Below are 12,602 nucleotides of genomic sequence, written 5' to 3'. Positions count from 1 at the left end.
GAGTGTTAAGTGTGCAGAAGACTTTGGTCAACTAACATATTATTCCGCAGGATTCCAATATGATTTCCGCTGTAGGAGAAGTCAGTTCATGGTTGAGCCTATTCCGCACGGTTCTGTCAAGATGATTCATCTTTACCATCTATGGATTCTTTCATGTTGATGTTTTTAGTTGTTTATGAAATATATAAAGTTTAACAGTTGGTATCAAAGCATGTCATAATACAACTAAGAACCTACTCGGTAAACCCTAAAAATTGATGTCTTGAATCCATGACATGTTTTAAGTTTTGCTCAATTTTCATACTCATGTTTCACAGCAAAAGAAATTGGTTTTCAATATGAATTGTGTTTTAACCTAAATTTTCATACTGAAATCTAAGATAGCTATATATTAAAATTTGTCCTTTGACTTGAAGGAATTACAATCTATTAATTGATATTGCATCCTATTTCGATTTCATTATCCTATTGAGTTTATACATGTTTATTAGCTTTATATGAACTACGTTGTGGTTGTGCATATATAATTTGGGATGTTAAAATTAAAAAATTTATGAAAAAGGCATTAATTATAATTGTCATGATCTAGAATTTCTTGAGGTTGACATATGTATATATATAGCATGATGACAAACCCTTTTTTGCCACATACATATTTCGGCAAAAGGGGTAAACATGGTTCTTAAACCTATTAATTTTCCTTTTTTTTTAATTTTGTTGACATAGAGAATTTCGGAATGTAAATAGGCATATATGTTTGTGTGTGTGTGTGTGTGTTTCGACTTTCAGTTCTTAGTCTGAAAGTTAATAAAATTCTTGGAAATGACATATGGCATAGTCACACATATATAATATGATGGACTAACATTTATTTATCATGCTTGTATTCCCAGAAATAGAAAAAAGTACAAGGCCTTATTAGTTTTATCATTATTCAAGGTTATTGCATAAGTTTTTAGCAACATGGAGAATTTAAGGATGTTAATAAGCATAAAGAATATATGTGGCAACCCACAATTTGCTTTAATATATGATTTTGACTTGGTTTCCTGGTTTAAGTTTTTGATAAATTACTTTCTGGATATTCTCGATACTACTAATGTATATTGTGTTTCAGGTTCTTGGTTAGTTCACAAACATTGTAAGTCTTGATATGTGTATAAATATGCGAAAAATCTGATGGCATGAAAGTGGTAATTTAAAGTGATTTGATTACCTTTTATACATTAAGTTTATGTTATATGCTATCAGTGGTACTTGCAGCCTTGCAATTCATATGCACATATGTAAATCTCATGTTTGTCTTCAGTGATATACATCATTTTTCAGGCATGATATGTCCAAAATGCATTCGGTGAGGTATGCATATGTGTAATCCATGTCAATGGATTTTAATTTAAAGGTCATATCCACGTATGTGCAATGACATAGTTTTCAGTTTTAACTAATGATATTTCATGGCGTTGAATATATACATATTGCTTATGCTATAGCCCATGCTTTGGTATTATAAGATTAATTAACTATTGTGACAATAGTATGCAGACTATATTATAGATTTAATACCATGGATATGTATTGCTGTTGAAATTGGCTAAAAGAGGGAACAACCTCATTAAGAACATTAGAGGACACCTCTGATCATGAAGCCTGCATGATTATGTATGTCACATATATGTGATAAACTTGAAGCAATGTATGAGACAACTATTGTCACAAAGCATGTGAATTCATAAGTTTTAAATGTAAGTACATCCCTACAATGTGTTTAAATCACTTTTGTTTCATGTATATCTAAAACTCTTGTATTAACATGCTAGTTGAAACATGTGACTAAATGCATGTTAAAAGTTAACTTACACAATCAAGGGATATATCGTTTCAACTCATAAGTTATATCTGAAATAAGACATATATCAGGATTGAATTTATCTTCAACCCCACTGCTACCCAGCTTTTATTTGCAATTTTGTTTTATAAAAAATAGTATCTTTTCTCAATATGTTGGAACAATTCTATAAGGTTGAATAAAAAATGCGATTAATCATTTGATATAATTGCTAATGCTACTGTATGCTCAATCTCTATTAGGACTGGTTAACGTTTTCAATATGATATATATGATCAAACCAAAAATAATTGATATGAATAACTAAAATTGGAAAAACTATTCTTACATATCAATATTTTTTGTTGCCTAATATTTTGCATAAATCATGCTAGAATTGCTTTCAGTTTTTCAATTCTATAGCAACTTTTTTTCTTTTCATGCATATATGGAACTAATGCATGGTTAAGATCTTAGAGAAAATTAGCTTCACATGTTTTAAAATATTAGGTCTAATTAAAACCAGAAAATTGTATGTTTTCTCTAACTTTGCTAAATAACCATGCTCTTCGATTGAAATTTTTATTATTAAGACATGCTAAAAGTTATCATAAGATCAATGTTTTTGAGGTGTTCTTGGGTGAATGCGACACAACAAATCTGTTCCATTGATTCAAGGGTTGCTAAAAATTTAAAGTTTAGTCGAATTGCATTAGTAGTTATAACAATATGACTATATCCCCAAATAAAGATGTGACTAGTCTTCTTGGTTTGATTACTAGTGGCTTAGTGTAAAGTATGTATTATGTGAAGCATGTGATAACTAATTGCCAAACAAAGGTGGATAGTTTTCATGTCTATATTTTGCTCACATGATTTATATTTTAACACTAAAAATTGATTAAACTTCAACCAAACAAAGGTGCGAGTTGTTTTAGTTGTATAGTCTATGGGGTATTTGTTCATTTGTGAATATAAAGTCATGGTAGTTCTATGTCTTAAAGTTATGAATGCTTTTCATATGAGCCCCCTTAAATCCCATATTGGGATAGATAAAGCATGCCATAGAATTTGTTTGGTCTTAAGGCTTCTTGACCAAATGTAACCTTCATTGGTTTAAATTACTTTTTGGATCGAGATACACGTTTGATTAAATTTGCCTTAATTCAGTTCAAAAGTGGCATATTGCAGTGTATTTGGAGATGGTGGTATGTTTAACTTGTTAAAAGTTTTGGATTTCTTCAAGATTGGCTATGTGATTTGTTGATGCACAAAATCAACGAGAACTTTGGTACAATAGAAAATGTTAAGTTTGTGACATTCGCTAGATTGCTCCGATCACTAGTGTGGATGAGTAAGTAAATGGATAGGGACAGGGAAACAAACACAAGATGTACGTGGTTCACCCAGATTGGCTACGTCCACAGAGTAGAGGAGTTCTCATTAATTGTGAAGGGTTTACACAAGTACATAGGTTCAAGCTCTCATTTAGTGAGTACTAGTGAATGATTTAGTACAAATGACATTAGGAAATATTGTGAGAGAATGATCTCTATTTATAGAAGAGAGTTTCTAGTTTCATTCTGACATTGACACGTGTCGTGTTGTGATTGGCTTTTGATGTTAACACGTGTCACACTATGATTGGCTTCTGATGTCGACACGTGTCGCGCTGTGATTGGCCTCCTGGTTGGAGGGAAACTCTTATGGGTCCTTGACGGTATAACGTTGACCGGTGCTCAGTAGTTTCGAGATTGCTCAAGTATGGTACAAACAGTGCTCCCCTAAGTTCCCGAGTGAGGGAAGCTCTTCGGTTGGGGACTTGCAAGATCCAAGCCAATGAGTAATCATGAAACTTCTAAGTACCGAAGTGTGGTATCATTTTCACTTGCCTTATCTGTCTCATATGTAGATGTGGCATCTTCTCTGGAAGTACTTTTCCTCCATCCATGGGTGGTATCTTTAACCGATGAAGATGCACAAGGTAATGTATCAATTTCACTTGAAGCTTACTTGTAGTTTCGGGCTTGGTCAAGTGTGATACAAATCCTATAGTAGGAGTCCCCCAAGTCGCCGAGCTAGGAAATTTGCCGAAGGAGGTAATAGACAAGGTAAACAATCAGACTTCTAAGCAAGCAACCTGGATCGAAGGTTCGACTTCGGCTTCCGGTTGACTGTTCTCTTTCTCCTTGTGTCGTAAATAGCACCAAGGATAAGGAGAAGCAAATGGAGAGAGATGATATGAGATACTTTTGCTTTTGAAGAAGTAACTTTCCACAGGCTTATTCTTGAACTGGGCTGGAGGGATTTCTGGTTTCCTCCAGAGTATAAGGTCGACTCAAGAATTTGAGGGTCAAAACAAGTCCATCAAATCTAGAGTACGTTCGACCCTGATGATATGAGATACTTTTACTGTTGACAAAGTAGTAGATGTATCGGCACATGTTCTGTTACACTTGTCTCCACATGCTTCCTTGTATCCTTCTCACTTACCTTATCTGTTCCTCAGGCAAATGTGGTATCTTCTCTGGAAGCATAAGATGTTGAAGATAGTACTCGAGAGCAATGCCAGGTAAGTAATCAGGCAAGGGGTTCCAGGCAGTCAGTTCCTGACTGGAAGCTTGATTCCAAGTGTTGACTGATTGCTCTCTTTCTCATTGTCTTGCAGGTAAGAACAAGGCCAAAGGAAAAGACAGTGAAAAAACATGATATGGGATACTCTTGCTTTTAACCCTGATGATATGAGATACTCTTACTCTGGTGTGGCTTGTTTGCAGAGGTTTTATCGAGAGGAAAATAAGTTGAGTATTTCGAGAGACTCTGCTGAGAGTGCCCTCTCGGATGTGAAGAAAAGTTGAGCATTTTTTTTATTTGTAGGTTTGCCTGGCCGTGGAGGATGGAGGTCGACATATATAGGAGTCTCCCTAACAATAAGTAGTAATGATATTCCTTTACCCTTCTTGGTCGTAGCAATGTAGTGGGAGCTGCAAGCTTCACGTGTTTTAACTTTGTCAGAGCACTTTGAAAAAGTGGTATGTGGTATCTGAAAAGCTGATGTTGCGTGTGAAGATTGCAGACAAGCTTTATCCAAGGAAATTTGTCTCTCGAAGTTCGAAGAACGATGCCTCTTTGGTTTTCGAACAAGCAATCTTGTCGGCGATCTGGCTCTTGAGATTCGGAGACGGTGCCTCTTCGATTTTTGAGAAAGCAATCCTGTTGGGAGTCTGGCTCTTGAGATTCGGAGAGCGGTGCTTCTTCAATTTTTTAGAAAGTAATCCTGTTGGGAGTCTGGCTCTCGAGATTCTGAGGGTGGTGCCTCTTCGATTTTTGAGCAAGTAATAATGCTATTCCTTTACCCTTCTTGGTCATAGCAATGTAGTGGGAGCTGCAAGCTTCACATGTTTTAACTTTGTCAGAGAGCTTTGAAAAAGTGGTCTGTGGTATCTGGAAAACTGATGTTGCGTATGAAGATTACAGACAAGCTTTATCCAAAGAAATCTGGCTTTCGAAGTTCGGAGAACAGTGCCTCTTCGGTTTTCGAACAAGCAATCCTGTCGAGGATCTGGCTCTCGAGATTCAGAGAACGGTGCCTCTTCGATTTTTGAGATTTTTGAGAAAGTAATCCTGTTGAGAGTCTGACTCTTGAGATTCGGAGAGTAGTGTCTCTTCGATTTTTGAGAAAGTAATCTTGTTGGGAGTCTGACTCTTAAGATTTGGAGAGCAGTGTCTCTTCGATTTTTGAGAAAGTAATCCTATTAGGAGTCTGCCTCTCGAGATTTGAGGGGCCGTGCCTCTTCGATTTTTAAGCAAGCAATCTTGTTAGGAGTGTTTTCTCGAATGTGAGTATAGGTTGGGCATTTTTGCCAGTCTGCCTTGCCACGGAGCACGGAGGTTGACACACATTAGGACTTTCTAGTTATCAAGCAGTGGTGCTGTTCCTTTACCCTTGTGGGTAATAGTAGGGTAACTGGATCCTCAAAATTTATGTGTCTAAACTTTGTCAGAGATCTTTGGCAAAGTTATCTGTGGTACCCGAGGAGCTGATGTTGCGTGTGGAAAATGGTGCCTCTTCGAAATCTGGAGAGTGGTGCCTCTTCGATTTTTGAACCAACGGCTCTGTTGCCTTTTCTTTTATAAGGGCACCAATTGTGTGCAAGAAGTACATTCAGAGAGTTATTGCTTGTAGGAATTTTCCCCTTACTTCAGAGATTTATTGCACCTTATTTCTCCTTCATCATTTTTAAGAATGTTTGGCCCATCCGACCGTTATTTTGACTTGAACTTTGGTGAAGAGGCAGCCATGCCTTCTGAAGACAACATATGGCGCTCATCCTTCTTATCCCCTACTGGTTCTTTTACCGTTGGGGACTCTGTGATGAAGAATGATATGACCGCTGTGATGGTGGCCAAGAACCTTCTCACTCCCAAAGATAACAAACTACTTTCCAAACGGTCTGATGAGTTGGTTGTTAAGGATTCTCTGGCTCTCAGTGTTCAGTGTGCAGGTTCTGTGTCTAATATGGCCCAATGCCTATTTGCTCAAACCCGCCAAGTTGAATCATTGGCGGCTGAAGTGATAAGTCTCAAACAGGAGATCAGAGGGCTCAAACATGAGAATAAACAGTTGCACAGGCTCGCACATGACTATGCTACAAATATGAAGAGAAAGCTCAACCAGCTGCAAGAATCTGATGGTCAGATTTTACTTGATCATCAGAGGTTTATGAGTATGTTCTAAAAGAATTTATTGCCTTTGTCTTCTAGGGTTGTATTGCATAATAAAGCTCCAAATGATCAACCTTCGGTGCCTCCTCCTTCTGGGGTTCTGCCTAATACTGAGGCTCCGAATAATCACTCTCTGGTGGGCTCTGCCGATTGCTGAGACTTCTCCTGAGCAACCTTTGTGAAGGTTCTCTCTTGTTTGTTTATTTTGATTCATGTATATGTACATATAGGTGAGACTTCCGAGTATCAAGGGGCAGTAACATATGGTAGGAGTTCCCCAAGTCTCCGGTCGAGGAAGTTGACGAATGAGGCATTTCCTTTCTAAGTGGTAGCCAAAAACTCATTCTTCATATATTTGTTATGAAAGTTGTTAGGCCCAAAGAAGATGAGGCCTAGGTAATTTTTTTTTTTTCGAAATTTTTTTTTCTTCGAATTTTCGAATTTTTGAATTTCCGAATTTTTGAATTTTTGAATTTTTGAATTTTCGAAAAAAAAATTAAATATATATATATATATATATATATTTTTTTTTAAAGCTTTGTATGTGAAGCTTTGTAGGTGAAGCTTTGTTGGGCACCATGAATTGATTTTGCTTCACACTATCTTGATGAAGATAGTGTGAAGCTTTTGTGTTTAAGTTTTGTAGGTGAAGCTTTTGTGGGTCAAGCTTTTGTAGGTGAAACTTTTGTGAGTCAAGCTTTTGTAGGTCAAGCTTATGTGGGTGAAGCTTTTATGGGTGAAGCTTTTGTGGGTCAAGCTTTGTTGGGCACCATGAATTGATTTTGCTTCACACTATCTTGATCAAGATAGTGTAAAGCTTTTGTAGGTGAAGCTTTTGTGTTGAAGTTTTGTAGGTGAAGCTTTTGTGGGTGAAATTTTGTGGGGTCAAGCTTTTGTGGGTCAAGCTTTTGTAGGTGAAGCTTTTATGGGTCAAGCTTTTGTAGGTGAAGCTTTTGTGGGTCAAGCTTTTGTGGGTGAAGCTTTAGAGTTGAAGCTTTGTAGGTGAAGCTTTGGAGTTGAAGCTTTTGTTGGGTACCATGAATTGATTTTGCTTCACACTATCTTGATCAAGATAGTGTGAAGCTTTTGAGAATTTGTAGTTGTCCTCCATTGATGAAGCTTTGTTGAATTTCCTTTTTTTTTTATTTTTTTTGGGAAACTAGAAATTTGAAAATGTGGGAAAGACAACATATACAAATTTTGCTTCCATACTGTTTTGCAAGAGATTGTGATGCAAGCCACACCTTGTAGTAGTCGAAGGTTTGGATGAACCATATAAATTGAATTTGCTTCGAAGGTCTAAGAATTGTAGTTGCCCTTCATTGATGAAGCTTTTGTTGGCACCATGAATTGGTTTTGCTTCACACTGTCTTGATCAAGAGTGTGTGAAGCTTTTGAGAATTGTGGTTGAACTCCTTTGATGAAGCTTTTGTTGGCACCATAAATTGATTTTTCTTCACACTGTCTTGATCAAGAGTGTGTGAAGCTTTTGAGAATTGTGGTTGCCCTCCATTGATGAAGCTCTTGTTGGCACCATAAATTGGTTTTGCTTCACATTGTCTTGATCAAGAGTGTGTGAAGCTTTTGAGAATTATGATTGAACTCCTTTGATAAAGCTCTTGTTGGCACCATAAATTGGTTTTACTTCACACTATCTTGATCAAGAGTGTGTGAAGCTTTTGAGAATTGTGGTTGCCCTCCATTGATGAAGCTCTTGTTGGCACCATAAATTGGTTTTGCTTCACACTGTCTTGATCAAGAGTGTGTGAAGCTTTTGAGAATTGTGGTTGCCCTCCATTGATGAAGCTCTTGTTGGCACCATAAATTGATTTTGCGTCACACTGTCTTGATCAAGAGTGTGTGAAGCTTTTGAGAATTGTGGTTGCCCTCCATTGATGAAGCTTTTGTTGGCACCATAATTTGATTTTGCTTCAGACTGTCTTGATCAAGGGTGTGTGAAGCTTTTGAGAATTATGGTTGCCCTCATTTGATGAAGCTCTTGTTGGCACCATAAATTGGTTTTGCGTCACACTGTCTTGATCAAGAGTGTGTGAAGCTTTTGAGAATTGTGGTTGCCCTCCATTGATAAAGCTCTTGTTGGCACCATAAATTGATTTTGCTTTACACTGTCTTGATCAAAAGTGTGTGAAGCTTTCTACGAGTTGTAGTGTTTGCATTGTTACAGTGGGGAAATGTTTGAAGCAGATGCAAGAGGGCTGAATAGCTTGATCTTCGTATGCCATGCACTGAAGTTGTTGTTGGCTTGCAATAAGGCTTTGTAGGTGACTATAACTCTTGTTGGGCATACGTGCTCCCCTAGTTGAGTTGTCAAGTTGATGGTTTTTGATTATTTGTGAATGCTAGGAGTTCACATGTACAAGTTGTACCACTCGTCTTCTGGTAGGTGGAATGAATGGTGAGTTGCTTTCATCACTTGGTTGGTGGTATGAAGGTGAATTCTTTCTTCCCCTAGTTAGTGGCATGAATGGTAAGTTGCCAAATGATATTAGAGTACGGGTTGTACATTTCATCACCTGGTTGGTGGCATGAATGAGAGTACAGGTTGTACATTTCATCACCTGGTTGGTGGCATGAAGATGAGTTTCTTCTTCACCTGGTTGGTGGCATGAGTGGTAAGTTGCCAAATGATATTAGAGTACGGGTTGTACATTTCATCACCTGGTTGGTGGCATGAAGATGAGTTCTTTCTTCACCTGGTTGGTGGCATGAGTGGCAAGTTGCCAAATGATATTAGAGTACGGGTTGTACATGTCATCACCTGGTTGGTGAGAATAAGGGCAAGGTGTCTATGCACATTGTAGCAAGTGTCGAATGACACAAAATATGTTGAACCCTTTCAAAGCACAGTTGGCTTATGTATGAATGTGTTGGAATGTATGATTGAACGAATATATTGTGAAGCTGTTCATTTATTTGTATAGTCATGTTGACATATACTTAGACTTTGTTTCATGTTGGAAGCATTCATGTTGAAGCTTTGAACCCGAGTGTTTCATTGCTAGGAATGTAAGAGGATTATGATCGAGTTGTCTAAATCACCTCTTTATTGAATTCATGCCAAATAGTCTTCGTTACATAGGATGCCGAACGGCTGAAGCTTAACACTTTTACAATGTGAGTTTACTTGTAATAGTACTTCAAGTGATCAGCGTTCCATGGATGGCCAAGGGTCTTGCCATCGGAGCTTCTAAGCTTATAAGAGCCAGGGCGACTGATGCCAACAACTTCAAACGGTTCATCCCAGTTTGGACTAAGTGTTCCTTCACTTGGGACTCTGTCGCAGAGTAATCTTTTCTTCAATACCCAGTCCCCCACTTTGAAAGAACGAGGTTTGACCCTTGAGTCATAGTAGTTGGAAATAAGCTGCTTGTAAGCGACATTCCTCAAGTGAGCCTGGTTTCTGTGTTCCTCGACTAGATCTAAGTTGTGGGTAAGTTGTTTGTCATTTTCGCTTTGCACGTAGTTCTGAACTCGGAACGTTGCTTGCTCAAGCTCAACTGGGACAACTGCCTCTGTACCAAAGGCAAGTGAGAATGGGGTTTTTCCTGTTGATGTCCGATACGAAGTGCTGTATAACCAAAGAACTTGGGGTACAAATTCTGGCCAACAACAATCTTTAGCCTTGTTCAAGCTGGTTTTCAAAGTTCGCTTGATTATTTTGTTGATGGCTTCAACTTGTCCATTAGATTGGGGATGAGCTGGGGAGGCAAAACATAAGTTGATGTTGAACTTAGAGCAGAACACCCTGAACTTATTGTTGTCAAACTATCGCCCGTTGTCAGTGACTATCGCATTGGGAATGTTGAATCTGCAAAGGATGTTCTTCCATACGAAGTCTTCTATTTTTACCTCAATAATGGTTACCAAGGGCTCTACTTCGGCCCACTTTGTGAAGTAGTCAACTGCAACGATTGCATAGCGAACCTTGCCATTCCCTGTAGGCATTGGGCCGATCAAATCAAGTCCCCATTGGGAGAAGAGTCGAGGGCTGATCATAGGAGTGAGTGGCTCGGGAGAGAAATGAGGAATAGTTGAGTAGCGTTGACACTTATCACATGAGCGGGATATTCTGATGGCATCTTGGTGGAGTGTTGGCCAATAATATCCTTGGCGAAAAGCCTTGTGTGCTAGGGATTGAGATACAGCATGATCTCCGCAGACTTCTTCATGTATTTCCCGAATGACAGTTTCCGCTTCTGCGGGGGTAAGGCATATTAGGTATGGTAGGTTAAAACCCCGCTTGTAGAGTTGGTCATTAATGATCAAGTAACGGGTAGCCTTGTATCGAATTTGCTTAGCTTGGACTTTGTCATTTGGAAGGGTGCCATAAGCAAGGAATCTATAAATCGGGGTAATCCAACTATCTCCTTGTTGTAAGTTGCACACTTGCGCAACCATGGTGCTTGGTGTTGCCAACAATTCGACTTGAATTTTTCTCCCAATCTTGTCTTCCACCGCTGAGGCGAGAGGAGCCAAAGCATTTGCATGACTGTTTGCCGCTCGAGGAATTTGGGTGATCTGGTAGTGGAAGTGCTTGAGCAACAATTGTGTTTGTGCTAGATATGCTGCCATGAAGCTATCCTTAGCATCAAAGTTATTGGTGACCTGGTTAACTACTAATTGGGAGTCACTAAAAATATCAATTCGTTTAACCCCAAGGTGTTTGGCCAAACGTAAGCCTGCTACGAGGGCTTCATATTTGACCTCATTGTTCGACGCCTTGAATTTGAAACGAAGAGCATACTCCATCGCCACTTTGTCAGGGGCCGTAAAGACTAGTCCTGCTCCACAACCCTATTGGTTGGATGAGCCATCAACATATAGACTTCATGCTGGGGTTGTTGGTTCTATTTTCTGAGCTTCCGAGGGTAATGAAACCACTTCTTTAGGCGTAGAAACAATGGCAACAAGATATGTGAAGTTGGCGATGAAGTTTGCCACTGCTTGGCCTTTCTCAACTGGCTTTGGTTGGTAGGAGATGTCAAACTCATCCAATGCTATCGCCCATTTGATCATTCGCTCGGAAGTGTCAGGACTTTAGAGTATTTGTCGAAGAGGATAATTGGTAAGCACGATGATGGAGTGTGCTTGGAAGTAAGGGCGAAGTTTTCGAGCAGACATGACCAATGCTAGAGCCAATTTCTCAATGTTGGAATATCGTGTCTCCACATCTTGTAAGGCCTTGCTAGCGTAGTAGACAGGTCGTTCGACATTACCATCATTTCGAATGAGAACGAAACTTACTGCCGAAGCCGATACCGACAGATAGATAATGAGAGTGTCACCAACCTCAGGTTTGAAGATCTAAGGGGCTTTACTCATGTAGTCTTTGAGGTTCTTGAATGCCTCAGCACATTCATCAGTCCATGTAATGTACTTCTTACTTCCCTTAAGTGCTTTGAAGAAAAGAGCACATCTGTTTGTGGCCTTAGAAATGAACCTAGTTAAGGCTGCCACCTTGCCAATAAGGTTGTGGATGTCTTTTGAAGTTACTGGTTCCTTCATGTCGAGGATTGCTTTGATCTTCTTGAGATTAGCCTCAATACCTCGTTGGCTTATCATGAAGCCTAAGAATTTACCAGAGCCTACGCCGGAGGCACATTTGTTGGGGTTCAACCTCATTCGATACCTTTTCAGAATGGTGAAAGTTTCAGATAGGTTGGTGATGTGTTGGTCAGCATGTTTGCTTTTGACTAGCATATCATCAACGTAAACTTCCATGCTCTTCCTAATCTGTTCAGCGAACATTGAATTGACCAGTCTCTGATAAATCGCTCCTGCATTCTTTAGGCCTAAGGGCATGACTTTATAACAATATAGTCCCCTGTCAGTAGTGAAGGCTATGTGTTCTTGGTCTAGAGGGTTCATGAGGATTTGGTTGTATCTTGAGTAAGCATTCATGAAGCTCAGGAGTTCACACCCTACCGTAGAGTCTATAAGTCTGTCTATGAGAGGAAGAGGAAAGCTATCATTCGGGCATCCTCTGTTTAGGTCGGTGTAATCGACACACATTATCCACAAGACCTTT

This window comes from Malus sylvestris, chromosome 11 (genome assembly GCF_916048215.2).
Source record: "Malus sylvestris chromosome 11, drMalSylv7.2, whole genome shotgun sequence".
Taxonomy (NCBI): Eukaryota; Viridiplantae; Streptophyta; class Magnoliopsida; order Rosales; family Rosaceae; genus Malus; species Malus sylvestris.
This window is presented reverse-complemented; position numbering follows the sequence as displayed.